This window comes from Podarcis vaucheri, assembly GCF_965113315.1.
Source record: "Podarcis vaucheri genome assembly, chromosome: Z".
NCBI classification, from domain to species: domain Eukaryota; kingdom Metazoa; phylum Chordata; class Lepidosauria; order Squamata; family Lacertidae; genus Podarcis; species Podarcis vaucheri.
This window is the reverse complement of record NC_138758.1, coordinates 32,675,431-32,686,914: the sequence shown is the minus strand read 5'-3', so window position 1 is coordinate 32,686,914 and position 11,484 is coordinate 32,675,431.

The window sequence follows — 11,484 nt, the reverse complement described above, 5'->3', positions numbered from 1 at the left end:
GCTGCTGCTAAGGGCTCCCGCCGGGCAGGGCATGGTGCTGCGTCGCCGCCGACGGGAGGCCCCTCACCATGGCCGGCCCCGGCGCGTCGGCATCCCCCGGCTCCGTCCGTCCGTCACCGCTCGGCCCTCCTCCTTCTCCCCCTCCCCCCCATCCCCGCTCAGCTCCGACGGGGCCTGGCCGGCCGGCTCGCTCCCGATCGCTCGCCGCGCGCCCGCTCCGCCTTCGCCCGCTTCTCCTCCGGACAGCCGCGTCGCGGAGCAGAAGCCTGGCGCCGGGGGGAACTCCGCCTGCCCATCGCTCGCCTTCAAGCCGTCGCCATCTTCCGTGAACACCTTGAGGAATGGGGTGGGGAGTGGGCTGCTGCTGCTGCTGCGCGAGGGCGCGTGCGCGCTGCTTGCTACCGGCCCCAACACCCCTCGAGCCGGCGGCGCGCTTCCTCCTTCCCTTGGCCGGACAGCTAGTGGGGCAGCGGGCTGAGACTCCTTCTGGGGTCCCCCTCCAATCTGGCTCCCCTCAAGAAACCCCCCTCCGTTACCCCTTCCAGGCACCCTCTCCGGGCAACTTTTTCCCCGGGAGGGACGGAGAAAGGGCCTCGGGCTTCCGTCGACGGTTCCCGAGCATCTCCATTGTCGCGACAGCCTCTCTCCGCTGGCGCTGTGGTTCTGAAAGGACAGCTCCGGCCAGCCTTCGGCCAAGAAGCACGCGCCGCCGCCGCTCCTACATTGCCTGGACGCCCACTCTCTCGACTGTGGAAGGGACTCCCTGGGAAGGTGGCGAGCTCTCCTTTGTTGGAGGTTTTAAAGCAGAGTTTGGACGGCTACCCTCCAGGGATTCCTTAACTGTGATTCCTGCATGGCATGGGTTTGGATGAGATGAACCTTGGGGTGCCTTCCAACTCTAGTATTCTATGAAGCACTTCCACACCCCTCAAAGGCATCCTCCTTACAAAGGAGGGGGCTTCCAGTTCGTCTGCCTCCCAAAACCCATTTCCCCTGCCAGCTGGTTGGTGGGGGGGAATCATGACAATTGTGGGTCCCCCTGTGTTTGGTCTCTATCACATCCTGTGCCTCCCCCATCTGAGAGTCTGAAGCAGCTGAGACAGTCACTCCTGCTTGTTTGAACTTTGCACTCTGATGGGGGATAATAGTAGTTATTATTTTTCATTTATGACAGTAGAACAAGGCCTTTTCAGCAGTGGCTCCCCATCTGTGGAAGGTTCTTCCATGGGAGGCTTGCCTGGCACCATCATTACATATCTTTAAGTGCCAAGCAAAACAAAAACTGTTCCTTTTTCTCCATGCCATTGATTCTTAGCTTTCTGTGGCCTTTTGCTCATGTGTAGGATGTTTTAATGCAGTTTTTTAAAAAGAAAAGAAAGATTTTTAAAAGTTTTCATTTTTTATTTTTAATGTAGATTTTAATCAATGCACATGCTCCTTTTGTAACGATTATTTAATGATAATAATTTGTATTATAATTGATAGTAAAGAGAATTTAAATGTAATAATAATGACATACCCCCCTCCCCCCCCTCTAAGGATCTCAAGCTGGCATAATGGTTCTTCACTTCTTTTAAACCTCACATCAGTCATGTAAGGTAGGACAGGCTAAGACGTGGTGGCTGATTGTGCCCATGTTCCCAGGATGTTGAATGTATGGAACACATTTTATTATACTGTAGTCTGTATAACCATGTTAGACAGCTTCTAATCAAACCAATATTAATAGAACAACCTGGATTTGCTGACTCCTTTTATGTTAAAGTTCTCTTTGAGGATAAGGCTGATTGTATTACACTGGCTGTAGCACAATTTCTCTCAGAGGCAGGAAGAATCAGAAATCATTATCTATGGGCTAATAGCCCATTATCTATGGGCTAGCAAAGCCACTCTTACGCCTTAATAACTGTTGATATATGCCATTTGTTTTACTGTGCATTTTGGGTCTATGGACCACAATAAAGCTGTTTGTGTGGAAACCAAGCCAGATGAGGAATGGTTAAGGGAGTTGGGGATGTTTAACCCGGAGAAGATTCAATGATTCCATAACCCTGTGAGGTGGGTCAGAGTGAGTGATTGGCCCAAGGTCACACCAAGCGACCTTCATGGTTGAGTGCAGATTCAAATCCTGGGCTCTCTCAGGTTCTAGCTAACCACTCTAACCACTATGTCACCACTGGCTTTTTGGTTTGTCTAGACTTCTCCTTCTCCTTCTTCTTCTCCTAGTCCACTTTTCCCCCAGACTGGGACTCAAGGTTGCTTATGATTAAAACAGTGTGGTTGAAATACAGATAGTCATAACAGCACTATTCAAAACCTCTTTTCCTTAAAAGAAACTCCCCAATAATGATCAGTTCCCCCAAAGCTTTGGCATTTTTCATACCAATACTTTCTTCAAAATGCGCAACAAACTCAAAATAATCACTTTGACATTTTAAAAATACATTAAGCAGTTCTAAAACACCAAAATGGCATGATTTTTTTCTTAATCCAAGTGCCCATCAACAGCAATTGCAGCACAGTATTAAAACAGCTTCATCCTGCAGAAGGCCATTCAAGGTGGGGAGCAGCAGGTGAGACATAGGAGGGGGCCTCAGAGCCCAGATAAATCTCCCCCTGCTTGGTCTTGAACTGGTCTTTAACCATAATAATAAATTATTACTACTATTACTCCCCCTGCTTGGTGTTTTTCTGGGGACCTCTGCCCAGGCAAGAGTGCCTCTGGGCATGACTTAGTGGGCTGGTCACTGCCTCTCAGCCTAACCTCCCTTGCAGGGTTATTGTGGAGGTTAAATGAGAAGAAAAGCCATGTATGCCACCTTGAGCTCTTACAAGAAAAAGATGGGATAGAATTGCAATTCATAAATACATTGCAATGGGATTACAGGGTTGATTACCTATTGGAAGCCTTTTTGGTATGCAGAGTGAGCAGCTTGTGAACTAGTGAATCTTTGTTAGAAACAGATAGGGAGCCGTGTTGGTCTGCCATAGTCAAAAAATAAAAAAAATTCCAGTAGCACCTTAAAGACCAACTAAGTTAGTTCTTGGTATGAGCTTTCGTGTGCATGCACACTTCTTCAGATACACAGATACACAGAAGAAGTGTATCTGAAGAAGTGTGCATGCACACGAAAGCTCATACCAAGAACTAACTTAGTTGGTCTTTAAGGTGCTACTGGAAGGAATTTTTAATTTTTTGACTTTGTTAAAAAGTCGGCTTGGCTTGCTGCAAATACATGCCTGTTTGTAAGCAAATGATAAAGTTATTTATTGTAGGAAACACATAGTAGCTTGGATGGAAAAGTTGCTGCATTGCACAGGGTTGGACTAGATAACCCTTTGGCTTCCTTCCAACTCTGCAATCCAATAATTCTATGAACAGGTTTCCAATTCCAGTATAATTAACTAATCTAGAGAAGAACATGGCTGGTATGCTTGCTCCTTTGGTCTCTTAGAGGGTAGTTTATTTTATTTGTAGAAATATTTGTATACTGCTGTACAGTGGTACCTCGGGTTACATACATTTCAGGTTACATACACTTCAGGTTACAGACTCCGCTAACCCAGAAATAGTACCTCAGGTTAAGAACTTTGCTTCAGGATGAGAACAGAAATCGTGCTCCGGCGGCACGGCAGCAGTGGGAGGCCCCATTAGCTAAAGTGGTGCTTCAGGTTAAGAACAGTTTCAGGTTAAGAACGGACCTCCGGAACAAATTAAGTACGTAATCAGAGGTACCACTGTACTGTAACGAGACCTCTACAACAGGCACTTCTAATCTCAGCTCATTACATACAGTGAAGATACCAGGTAGCCTGACATCTGGCTGGTTGATAGGGGATCAAATACTTATTTCACTCATTATAATGCACATCAATCTGTGACTTTTGTCATCTGGGTTTCTGGGGGTTTTCCTGTTGTTATTCTGTCTCTCACAGCTACAAAAAAACCTACCATTAAAATTATGGACTGGTCATTTCTTCATCAGAGGGCAAACAGGCAAATTTAGCAGGGAATCAAATACTTTCTCTCCCCACCCCCACTGTGAGTGTGTGTGTGTATACACACACACACACACACACACACACACAAACACAAACACAGACTAGATTAAAACTTATCATGTGTGCAAAAAAAGGTCATAGTTAAAAGCCAAAGACCTGGCAAAATGATCATTGCAACTCCACGAGGTGAGATCTTGCATGGAGCCTCAGACCGAGGGAGCTTGACAGTTATTTTGTGTTTCTTCCATTTGCGAATTATTGCACCAACTGTTGTCACCTTCTCACCAAGCTACTTGGCAATAGTCTTGTAGCCCAGTCCAGCCCTGTGCAGGTCTACAATCTTGTCCCTTACATCCTTGGGCAGCTCTTTGGTCTTGGTCATGGTGGCTACTTTGGAATCTGCCGGGTTGATTGCTTCTGTCGACACGTGTCTTTTGTACAGGTACAGTGGTACCTCGGGGTTACATACGCTTCAGTTCACATACCCTTCAGGTTACAGAATCCGCTAACCTAGAAATAGTGCCTCGGGTTAAGAACTTTGCTTCAGGATGAGAACAGAAATAGTGTGGCAGTGGCGCAGGAGCAGCGGGAGGCCCCATTACCTAAGTGGTGCTTCAGGTTAAGAACAGTTTCAGGTTAAGAACGGACCTCAGGAACAAATTAAGTACGTAACCAGAGGTATCACTGTACTATAACTAGCTGGGATTATAGGTAAGACCTCCACAGCAGGCACTTCTAATCTCAGCTCATTGCATACAGTGAAGATACCAGGTAGCCTGACATCTGGCTAGTTGATAGGGGATCAAATACTTATTTCACTCATTATAATGCACATCAATCTGTGACTTTTGTCTTCTGGGTTTCTGGGGGTTTTCCTGTTGTTATTCTGTCTCTCACAGCTACAAAAAAACCTACCATTAATATTATGGACTGGTCATTTCTTCATCAGAGGGCAAACGGGCAAATTTAGCAGGGGATCAAATACTCCCCCCTCCCACTGTATATATATACACACAAACTAGATTAAAACTTATCATGTGTGCAAAAAAGGTCATAGTTAAAAGCCAAAGACCTGGCAAAAGAGGATTTAATTTATTTATATTTGCCTGGGAATTAAAGATATAGTATCATAGAATTATCATTAATGTTAACTAAGGTGGCTCAATTGCAGGTTTCCAAACAGAGGTTGGATGGCCACTTGTTAGGGGTGTTTTGGCTGAGATTCCTGCATAGCAAGGCTTGGATTAGATGAGCCCTGGAACGCTTCAGACCCTACAATTCTATTATTAATTAAAAGCCAAAAAGGCCTGGCAGAAAAGAAATGTTTTTGCCTAGCACTTAAAGTTATGTAATGATGGTGCCAGGAGAGCTCTCATTGGGGAGAGCATTCCACAAGGTGGGAGCCACTACTGAAAAGGCCCTATTCACACATGGCCAACCTGCAGACCTCCCATGGAAGGGGAGCACAGAAAAGGGCTTCAAATGATGGTCCTAGGGACTGGGGCGGTTCCAATTGGGATGTATTGGGATCCTAAGGCACATAAGGCTTTATAGGTCAAAACCTTTGAATTAACTTTGAAGTACCAAGGACTAGGTAGCCCATTTTTGTGGTGGTATCTGAAAGATCTTTGTGGGACGAGTTCTTGCAAATTCTTCATCCAAATGAGGTGGCCTAGTATTTGGTGCCTGTGAAAAAGGCAAGCTCAGTGGTAAGGGTCATAAGGAAAGGAACGGGAAATTGAAAACTGCAGGTATCATAATGCCCCATTATGCAAATCTACAGTGCATTTGTGTGGAGTTCTGGCTGCCTCACCTCAGGAAGGATATTGTGGAGTTGGGATAGGTTCAGAAAAGGGCAAGCAAAGCAGTCGAGGCAATTGGAGCGGCTCCCCAAGGAGAAAAGGTTGCAGCAATTTGGGACAATTTGGAGAAAAGGTGAGGACGATATGACATGATAGAAATTTATAAAATGATGCATGGCATGGAGAAAGTGGATTGAAAAAAGCTCTCCTCTCTCGCTCGTCATTAAAACTCATCAGCACCCAATGTGGGAAGATTTGCGAAAGATGAAAGAAATTCCCACAGAAGGCATTGATGCCCACCATAATGGAGAGGGCTCCCAATGGTTACCAGCCACCATGGCTCTGATCTGCTTCCACAGCTGGAGGTAGCAATGCTTCTGAATACCAGCTGCTGGGAACCACAAGTGGAAAGAATCGCTCTTGTGCTGGGATCCTACTTGTGGGTTTCCCATCTGGTTGGCTCCTGTGTAAGCAGGATGTTGGACTAGATGTGCCCCTGGCTCTTCTTATGTTCTTATGAGTGGCAACCTGAGCCTCATTTTCCTGTTGAAGGGACAGGAGTCCCACCACTCTGCTTGGCTTCCAGCCTCCAGAAGTGCAGAATCTTACCATGATTTAGCTTATTTACGTACTCACGGCATTTACACCCCAGCTTTCCTCCAAAGAGCTAGAGGTGGTGCTTTAATTGTTCTCCCCCTCCTCATTTAATCCTTAACAACACCACTGTGAGGTGAGTGAGGTGAGTTAGGCTGGTGGAAGGTGGCGACAGGCCCCTAAGGTCACACCCAGCAAACTTCGTGGCCAAGTGGGAATGTAAACCCTAGTCTCCAGGTCCTAGGCCTCATTTAATCCCCACAACAACCCTGTTAGGTAGGTGTCAGGGGTTCAGAGACAGAGGCACAGGTGAGGGAGGAGACGGAGAGCGACGAGGAAGAATCCCAGGACAGTGAGGAAGAGGATGACAATGACTTGAGATCTTCCATGAGTCTCTCAAGTGAATCGGAGGATTCTCAGGAGGGGGCGCCCCTAGTCAGGACAAGGGGGGTCATAGGGGGGACCTGCCAGGAGCAGGGAAGCAGCAGGGAAACCCCGAGCGGGAGTGAGAGATCGGGGCCGGCTTCTCAGCAGGAATGAAGGGAAGAGAGGGGGGTTCCCAGTGTGACACACGGAGCGGAGCAGGAAAGAGACAGGGGAAGGAGATCGGGGGAGAACGTCCTGCCGGAAGAGGCGGAGAGTAGTACAGGGAGTAGTGTAAGTGTCAAAAGGAAGGTCAGGGGTAGCGAGCGCGCGCCAAGTTCAAATGTGGAGGTGCGCGGAAATGGAGAAAGCCCGGAGGAGGAGCCCAGCCCCAAAGCACGAAGGAGGGGGGAACAGGCATCTGAGGAATCCGCTTCAGGAGAGAGCAGGAGGGCAGGAACCCAGGGGGGCAGAAAGACTCTGCGGAAAAGGAAAGACAGGAAGAGGTGGTCTAGCACAAGCCTCTTAAGTTGGTGTAGAGGCGGGACCGATTCAGAGGGGACTTCAAATGTCTGACGTTAGAGACTCGGGGCTGCGCGCCTCGGTTGTGGAACCAATAATGAACTGCAATAAACATCCTTGTATATAAGAAGAGCTTGGCGTTGGTCTTTTGTGAGCTGAGACCTGAGGCAGCCGCTGACAGTAGGGAAAGGGAAAGGGACCCCTGACCATTAGGTCCAGTCCAGGACAACTCTGGGGTTGTGGCGCTCATCTCGCTTTATTGCCCGAGGGAGTCGGCGTACAGCCTCCGGGTCAGGTGGCCAGCATGACTAAGCTGCTTCTGGTGAACCAGAGCAGCGCACAGAAACGCCATTTACCTTTCCCCTGGAGCGGTACCTATTTATCTACTTGCACTTTGACGTGCTTTCGAACTGCTAGGTTGGCAGGAGCAGGGACCGAGCAATGGGAGCTCACCCTGTCGCAAGGATTCGAACTGCTGACCTTCTGATCGGCAAATCCTAGGTTCTGCGGTTTAACCCACAGCGCCACCCGGGTCCCTCACCCTGTTAGGTAGGTCATGCCAAAAGGCAGTGGCTGGCTCCCAAGGTCACTCCCAGTGGGCTTTATGGTTGGAAGAAAATTTGAACCCCAGTCTCTCCCTGGTCCTTAGTCTGACACTCTAACCACTACACCTCGCTGATGCCAGGGAGGGGGCACTGACTTAATTTTGGGGGAATGTCTTCTTCCTGAACCATTTTATCCCAAGTGTCCATGTTGTGCTGTCAGGACAGCAGCGCATAGCATTTCCCCACAGCTTCATCCGTTTCCCAGAGGCAGAGGTTTGCCTTATAAAGTTGGAAGGGACCCCAACGAATTAAGTACTTAACCCAAGGTACCACTGTATCATAAAAACTCCTGCCAAGCTAGCAGTTCGAAAGTATGTCAAAGTGCAAATAGATAAATAGGTACCGCTCCGGTAGGAAGGTTACCATGCGTTGCACTGGTTCGCCAGAAGCGGCTTAGTCATGCTGGCCACATGACCCAGAAACTGTACGCCGGCTCCCTTGGCCGGTAAAGCGAGATGAGCACTGCAACCCCAGAGTTGTCCGTGAGTGGACCTAATGGTCAGGGGTCCCTTTACTTTATATCATTGAAGAGGGCAGGGGGCAGAAAGGGGCCATCTGTCAGTGATTCCTGCATTGCAGGGGCAGTATATCCTGCTTCATCACCTGAGCCAAAATGGGAAGTTGCCTGCTTCCCCCCCCCCCATGCCGAAGCATGAAGCTTTGCCACTGCCTAGGCTACTTCACTTGTGAGGCCCCTCCCCACCCTCACAACTAGAAGAAAATGGAAGAGTGTTAGAAACAAAATTGAGTGAAGCCAAGGATGATGACGGGTATTTAAAATTCTGCAATTCACAATTTCTCCTCTAAAGGACATAAGATATTATTGTTACCGTATTTTTCGCTCTATAACACGCACCTGACCATAACACGCACATCATTTTTAGAGGAGGAAAACAAGGGAAAAAACATTCTGAATGAAACAGTGGATGTATCATTTTTGTGCTTCATGCTGTGGCCACAGACATGTGATCTGATGGTGAATTTGGGCTGACCCAATGCAAAGATCCTGAGGATCCATGTGGATCCATGCTATGTAACCACGTTTTTGCACCATTGCAGCCCCAGACAACAGTGGGTGCGTGATTTTTTTGGGGGGGCAGGCTGTAGCCATGGACATGCTATGTTCTCTGGTGGTGAATTTGGGGGTGACCCAATGCAAAGATCCATGTGGATCCATCCTTTTTAACCACATTTTTGCACCATTGCAGCCCCAGGCAACAGTGGGTGCATGATTTTTGGGGGGGCAGGCTGTAGCCATGGACATGCTATGTGCTCTGATGGTGAATTTGGGGTGACCCAGTGCAAAAATCCTGAGGATCCATGTGGATCCATGCTTTTTAACCACATTTTAAGTGGGGAGGGAAGGAAAAACACAGAAGGGCTAAGAATGCAGGAGTGGGGTATAACGGGAGGGAGGAAAGGAAGGCAAAAGTTTCCCCCACGCACCCACCCAAGCCAGCCAGCGCTCTCTCTTTCTCTCTCTCTCTCTCTCCCACCTGCATGTTTTCAGCAGCACCGGAGCACAGAGAGGAAGGAACGGCACTCTGCTTTCCTCTCTTCTTGCCTGGAGGGGAGGGGCTTTCCCTGCTCTTTGTTCCGTTTGAGCAAACACAGTAACGAAACAGAGGAGGGTGGGCAGTAAGACCCTGAGGCAGAATGCAGGAATGCACCCACTTCCTCTTTTCAGGTTTGTTTCCCTTCTCCCTGAAGCGCGGTTTGATTTTTGCCCGATTTTTCGGCTCCAGGGACCACACATTCGCTGCATAACACGCACAGACATTTCCCCTTCCTTTTTAGGAGAAAAAATCTGCGTGTTATAGAGCGAAAAATACGGTAAATACCATGGTGGTACCTCTGGATGCGAACAGGATCCATTCCAGAGCCCCGTTCGCATCCTAAAGCGAACGTAACACACAACTGCATATCTGCGCAGGTCACGTTTTGCTGCTTCTGCACATGAGCGTGACGTCATTTTGAGCGTCTGCGCATGTGCAAGTGGTGAAACCCGGAAGTAACATGCTCTGTTACTTCTGGGTCGCCATGGAGCACAACCCAAAAGTGCTTAACTTGAAGCGTATTCATCCCAAGGTATGACTGTAAAAAAATGCATAAATGTTAAAATTAACACTGAAAAACTTTTGCAGTAATTGAACTTTGTAAACTTTTTGTGGAATAAGCATTAATTTTTAGGAAAACGAAAATCACCCTGTTAACATGGGTGATCTGACATTAAGTAAAAGTGAAACAAAAGAAGTGCCATGGTCAGATCACTTCCTGGTTCAACTGGACTTCTCCGCTACCCTTCCTCTCTGCAGGGAGGTGGGACCAATTCTGATGATCTGCCCCCGCCACTTAATGGATCCAAATCCTTTCCAGAGAGTGGTAGGGGATGCTTTATCCCATGTTGATGGCCTTTCAGCTGATTCCCTGGTGGCCTGCTGGAATGCGGAGCTAACCAAGGCTATCGACTCTGGCTCCAAAGCACCCTCTCCGATTGCATGGAGCCCAGACAGCTCTGCGGTTTTCCATGGATCTGAGGGCGAGGAAACAATCGCTGAGACAGCTAGAGTGTCGGTGGCGAAAAACTCATTTTGAATAAGACCAGACACAGGTTAGAGCTCAACATCGAGCCCACCAAATGGCAATAGTGATGGTGAAGAGGATTTTCTTCACTGCCTCTATTGCATCTGCAGAAAATAGTATTAGGAGACTCTTTCAGGTGGTTCATAATTTAATGGAACCACCTTTGCCATTGGGGCCTGGTAAAGACCCCAATATTTCCTGCAATGATTTTGCAAAGTTTTTTGCAGATAAAGTCGCTCAGATTCAGAAAGAGGTAAACTCCACCATAGGAGCAGGGCTACAGCCCTGTATGGTTGAGTTGCATGGAATTAATTCCAATCTGTTACCTCCAAGGATGTGGACAGGCTGCCTGGACGAGTGAAACCAACCATCTCCTTGATCCTTGCCCATTCTGGCTAATAAAAGCAAGCCGGGAAGGGCTGGGTGATGGGCTCTGCGAGGTGGTAAATGCTTCCCTCTGTGAGGGAGCCTTCCCAGACCCACTGAAACAGGCTGTCATTAAACTGCTTCTTCTTCTTCTTTTTTTTTTACAAAAATTTTAGACCCAGCCAATATGGCCAACTATTGCCAAGTCTCAAATCTTCCATTCTAGGGCAAGGTGATTGAACGGGTGGTTGCTGAACAACTCCAGGCATGCCTGGAGGATTTGGACCATTTGGATCCCTTCCACTTGGGATTCAGGTCTCATCATGGGACTGAAACTGCCTTGGTCACACTGGTCAATGATCTCCAATGGGCTAGAGCAGTGGCGTAGCGTGGGTTGTCAGCACCCGGGGCAAGGCAAGTAATTTGCGCCCCCTAACCCGTGGATTTGTGCCCCCTAACCCTAACCCCCAGATGTTGCGCCCGGTGTGGCCGGCCCCCCCTGCACCCCCCACGCTACGCCACTGGGCTAGAGACAAAGGTGAGAGCTGTTTCCTAGTTCTGCTGGATCTCTCAGTAGCCTTTGATACCATTTACCATTACATCCTGCTGGACTGTCTAGAGGGGCTGGGAGCTGGGGGCACTGTTAT